The sequence below is a fragment of the Gracilinanus agilis genome, chromosome 4 (genome assembly GCF_016433145.1).
Source record: "Gracilinanus agilis isolate LMUSP501 chromosome 4, AgileGrace, whole genome shotgun sequence".
Lineage (NCBI taxonomy): Eukaryota > Metazoa > Chordata > Mammalia > Didelphimorphia > Didelphidae > Gracilinanus > Gracilinanus agilis.
The window spans coordinates 249,363,046-249,369,058 of NC_058133.1; positions in this window are offsets into that span (position 1 = coordinate 249,363,046).

The following is a 6,013-nucleotide window of genomic DNA, read 5'->3' on the forward strand; positions in this document are numbered from 1 at the left end:
CATTTATTACTTGAGAAGAGCTATTTTCTCCAGTTGGAGAATTATGCATACATACCCCTTCCCCATAACCAGTTCTTAGATGGTGAAAGAAATGACAGTCATAACAGTCAGATTGGGAAATCCAATATTAAAGGGGGAGAAAAATGGAAAATGACTACTATGTGATCATAATGACTGGGATGGGATCACTAGTAAAGAGACCATGAGAGACAGAGATGATGGTATAGTGTAGGAAGGCATTTGAGAGATACAAGATGAGGGAGTGGGCAGAAGAGGATCTCTCAGCAAATGGCCTCAATTTTTTTCAATGTAATTTTGAGGCTAGGTTTTCAGCTGAAAGGGTGGTGGGCCATGGTAAATTTGAAGGAGGAATAAAAAGATATAAAAGAGTTGTTATGATAAAGGGGGAAAGTAAGATAATTAGGATTGCTTAGCAGTAATGAGGTCCCAGTTGAGATTATGTGACAAATTTGTAATGGACCCAGTCATCAAGGTTGTGATTTTTTCCAGTTTCATTCTGAAGCTTGTGAGTAGGAGGGAAGACACTTCAAATAAACAAGCAAAAACCTTATTTCCTGCCTTAGAAGTATTCTTTGATACAAAGTATCAATTCCAAGGCAGAAGAGTGCTAAGGGATAGATAGGCAACATGGATTAAGTGATTTGCCCAGGATCACACAGGAAGTATCTGAGGTCATATTTGAACCTGGGACCTGCTATCTCTAGACCTGGCTCTCAGTCCATTTGAGCCACCTAGCTACTTCCTATTTATCAAGAAGGAGGGGGAAAGAGAGGAGAAAGTAAAAGAGAATAGTTCACAATAATAACTGTGAATGTGAAGAAGTCACCCCGTAGAATGGATTAGAAAAGTAGAATCCCACCGTCTGACGGGATTCTATAGGATATAGGCCATATCTATAGGATAAAAGCATATTTACAGTTAAAATGGAGATGGAGCAAAATCCATTATGCTTCAACTGAACAAAACAATGTTACAATAAATATAAATGTAACACTGACTAACTCCCACTTCCTGAAGTCTAAATTCATGAGATTTCACTTTTCTCCCAGAGTTCTGTGGGACTCTTGAAGAGAATTTAAGATCTCCTAATTCAAGTTCTCTTGCCATTAGCTCCAGCTTCCAACAGTGGTTTTCTCTTAAGAGTAGAAGGGTTCCCCTACACTCCAGTTCCATTTAACCGATGATAGTCATATTAGCTTTTTTTTTTTTTTTTTTTTTACCCTTGTACTTCGGTGTATTGTCTCATAGGTGGAAGATTGGTAAGGGTGGGCAATGGGGGTCAAGTGACTTGCCCAGGGTCACACAGCTGGGAAGTGGCTGAGGCCGGGTTTGAACCTAGGACCTCCTATCTCTAGGCCTGACTCTCACTCCACTGAGCTACCCAGCTGCCCCAGTCATATTAGCTTTGACAAAGAAATATTTACATCAGAAAATATAATAGCACAAATTTATTTCCCCAGCTCATGGGAGTCAATGCTCCACCTCCCTTATACTACTTCATTTTCTGGGCAAGTGAAAATTAGGTTCATAATAACTCAGTTCCTATAGAGCTCAGCCCATTTGAAATCCCTTCTCTTCTTTTCCTTCCCTTCCCTTCCTCTCCTCCCAAGGGGAGCCAGAAACTCTGGCTTTTCCATACACCCATGCTGACTCACCATAAATCTTCAGCCTCAAGGTCACCATGGCTCAAATTTCTCAGTACAGTGGAGGTCACCTCTAGAGCCTGAAACAGGACAAACAACATAGCAGAAACAAGTTCCCCTATGCTCATTTCCGAGAATTAGGGTGAATAAGTAAAAGGAATACTGGCTATAATTATTTATTGGATTTGCTTAAGTCTTCATTCCTCCCCTCCCCCCCTTCTTAACAATAATATTCCTTTGTGACTATAAGCTAAGCTTGAGAAAGGGGGACCACCAATTGATTGCTGACAGGACTGTTCCAACTGAACCTGGAATAGCCATAATTACTTTTCTTATTTCTATTATGAGCAACCAGATGTTCCAGATAAAATTACAGCTATAATAGCACTATCCTCCCAAGACCCTAAACCCAAGTCAAGAATTTGCTGTGGCACCCCTTCCCCTGGGCTGTGGTGTTTTTCCTTTTTACTTCCTAATTTTGAAGCAATAAAAGGACAGCTAATTCCTGTATCCAATGGGCTTCTCTCCTGGGGAGGAGTTCCTGCATTCATGCTGCTGAGAACATAGTTAACATGCCCTTTGCCTCTACCTCTATTTCTGCTCTTTCTCACTCAGTTGGACCTCCTATGTGTGGGGCCAGATACCCAGGAAGGTAGTGGGTTCATAAAGGTAAAAGAAAGGGAGCAGGAAAAGTCATTCTCCTTTCATCAGTTCAGTTCATGACCCTCATGTTGTGAATAAATTGTGATTTTTCACACTTTAGATGCAGAAAAGCACCACTGAAAGGTAGGAAAGAGTAATCCTTACTCTCGAGTTTTAGCTACAAGAAGCCAATCAGAAGATACCTCCATCGTTGTGATAGGGAATAAAGGGCCTTCACTGGAAATAGGTATTCCCAGACCAATCCTGGTTACATAGATAAGACTATACTATAGATAGAGAGAAAAGAAAAAGTACTTTCCTCCTTACTTTTGGAGAGGTGAGACTGAGTATAGGCCATTGTAAATACTATCAATCCTGACAGATGGCTTAGTTTGGCTTAACCACTTTTGTCCCTCTTTCTGTTTACTGGTTGAAGTTATAGATAGCATATTACAGGATTTGGGCTTGTAATCCACCCTGCTATCTGCTTCAGTTTAGGGATTTTATGACTAAAGAAACACATTTAAATCAGGGAAACACAGTAAAGGTAAAGGGCTAGAACAGAATCTACTATGCTTCAGCAAAAATTATAAATTATAAATCTTAAGACTGATTGTAATGGAATACTATTGTGCCATAAAAATGGCAAACAAGATGATCACAAAATAAATAATAACAGCAATAACGGAACAATGATCAACTGAACGGTTAACTTCTCAGCAATGCAAGGATCCAGGCCAACTCCAAGAGACCTATGATGAAAAAGGCTATTCACTGCTATAGAAGAAAATGAGGAAGTCTGAATACAGATTAGAGCATGCCATTCTTCACTTTATTTCTTCCATGAATTTTTCTCTAATGTAAGCAATGTGTCTTTCACAACATGATGAAATGTGGAAATATGTATCATATAATAACAATATATTACCTTCTTAGGGAAGGGATGGGAGAGAGAACATGGGTCTAAAAATGATACCAACCCGCAATCTGGGGGGAAAAAAAGCAAAACAGAATGTCTGAATTGACTGAATAGATCTTATTTAATTGGCAGAGTACCCCTGGATACAGAGAGCTGAACTTGATAAAGATTTTAAGAACTCACTCCCCAGCCTCAGGTTGAACCACTCCTTTCCTGTGTTTCAGTGGAAGTCCCACCTCCCAGATAATATGTCTGCCTTGATTAAAGACCCTTATGATTACTATATTGATCTGCACTTTTTCAAGTCAATATTCAAGAGATATCTGATGCCTTGCAGAGGTAAAAGGATTTATCTGGAAATGAAACAACAAAAGATGTCATTAAAGAAATCTTGATTAAGCATTTGCTGTATTAAAATTATTCAAAGACAAAAATGAGTCACTGCTGTCGAGATATATATCCTACAGGTAGAAAAATAACTCACTGTTCAAAATGAATTGCATGGATTCTCTGAATTAAAAATCTAGCAACTTTCAAGTTAATACTCTCACTCTTTTAGGATGGTGAGGGCTTGGTAAAATGAGTGTTGTATATTGAATTAGTATCCAAGTCATTTAGCCTCCCTCGGTCTCTTCAGTTTTCTCAGCTGTAAAATGTTTTACTGGACTAAATAAGCCTCATTAGCCCTAAATTGATGCTCTTACAAGTCTGAGAGGAGGGGATCCTGATGAAAACAAGCTGTTTCTGAGGTCAGGCAGATCCCTAGTTCTCCTCAGGTCCTGGTGAAATGCCTCATTCAGAAACTCAAAACTCATAGTAGAGTTGCAGTAAGGAGGCAGCTGAGTGGCTCGGTGGATTGAGAGCCAAGGCCAGGTTCAAATCTGACCACTTCTTAGCTGTATGACTCTGGGCAAGTCACTTAACACCCCCTCCCCGCCATTGACTAGTCCTTACCCACTCTTCTTCCTTGGAATCAATACATATTATTAATTTTAAGATGGAAGAAGGGTTGTTTTTTTTTTTTAAATAAAGTTCCAATAAATTGTGACACATTAGACATGTTTCCTTTGCCTAACCCTTCCCTCCTCCTTGGACATCCTGTGTCTTGATGTACAACCTAGGAACACCATACTCACTTTATAAACATCCTCAGGAAAAGAGTACATGGTACCCCAAAGAGATAAGGAAAAATACTTGTACAAAAATATTCATAGCTGCATTCTTTGTGGTGGCAAAAAAATTGGAAAATGAAGAGTTGTCCCACGATTGAGGAATGCCTGAACAAATTATGGTATATGATGGTGATGGAATACTGTTGTGCTGTAAGGAATGATCTGAAGGATTTCTATATGAAGTGGGAGAACTTTAGTGAACTGATGCAGAGTGAAATGAGCAGAACCAGAACATTGCGCATATAAAGTAAAACATTGTGGAACAATCCAATGTAATGGACTTTGCTACTAGTTACCAGGACATTCTTGAAGGACTTATGGGAAAGAATGCTATCCACATTGAAATGAGTGAGAAGTATGGGAATAGAAATGCAAAAGCAAAACATATGACATCATTTATCACATGTATATATGGGTATGTGATCTGGGGTTTAGGCCATGGAAAAGTTATCAAGTGGTAACATTTGTATAACCCAGTGGAATTGCTTGTCAGCTCAGGGAGGGGGGGAAGGAAGAAGGGAGAGAAAGCAAGATCATGTAATTTAAAAAAGAAAGAAAAAAGAATATATGGTGATTCTTAATTGGTCTTCATTTTCACTCTCCAGGGAGCTAGGTGGTGCAGTGGATTTTGTCAGACTCACCCTTTTGAGTCTGAATCTGGCCTCACAGTTCCTGCCTATTGTGTAGAACAGCAAACTAGTTACTATGTATATTTAGGCTTATGTATGAAGTACGAATGTGAAAGAAAAGAACAAAATAAATGTTTTATTCACAATCAAGAGAACAAACAGCTAAGTGCATTCTAAGAAGTTTAAAAGCAGTGATCTTTGTTTCAAAAACACTATTGTTCGTTGCATGTACTGGAAAAACAACAACCATTTTTATGTTCTTTAAAATAAAACATTTTGTTTACTGTCTCTACAATTAATCTGAAAAAAAAAATCTGGTCTTAGTCACTAACTGTAACCCTGAGCAAGTCACTTAATGCCTATTTGCCTCAGTTTCCTTATCTGTAAAGCTCAGGACTTAAAAACAGCAACTTTCTAGTCTCTCTGCCATCTATTCAGATATGCTGGATCTAGATTTGATGTTATAAAAACATCCTTTTTGGGTGCATCTTCCCTTTTATCTTTTTTTTCTCCCCTGTCTAGATAATCAAAGGGTTGAGAGTAATTACATAATGGAAAATGGCAATATAGCCAACTGTTCTGAGCAGTTTTAAAAAGACTGACCAGAATGGAGAAATTGGTGGCCCAAGAAAGACTACTGAGCAGGTACCACCTAGTGGGGCTGAAGCTCAGCCAGAAACAGAGAAGCTGTGACAACATAACTATTGGAGCTGCTTGGCATTTCCTCAAACTCTCAAATTCCATTTTATATATGTAAAACACCTATAATAATCTATTAAATAGCTGGAGGAGGGGGGAGAGAGAATTTGGAACTCATATTTTAAAAAAAAATAATTTTTTTCCTAGCTGTGTGACCCTGGGCAAATCACTTAACCCCCAATGTCTAGCCCTTACTGCTCTTCTGCCTTAGAACCAATACACAGTATTAATTCTAAGACAGAAGATAAGGGTTTAAAAAAAAAAAAAAAAAAAAAAAAAGGAATGTTG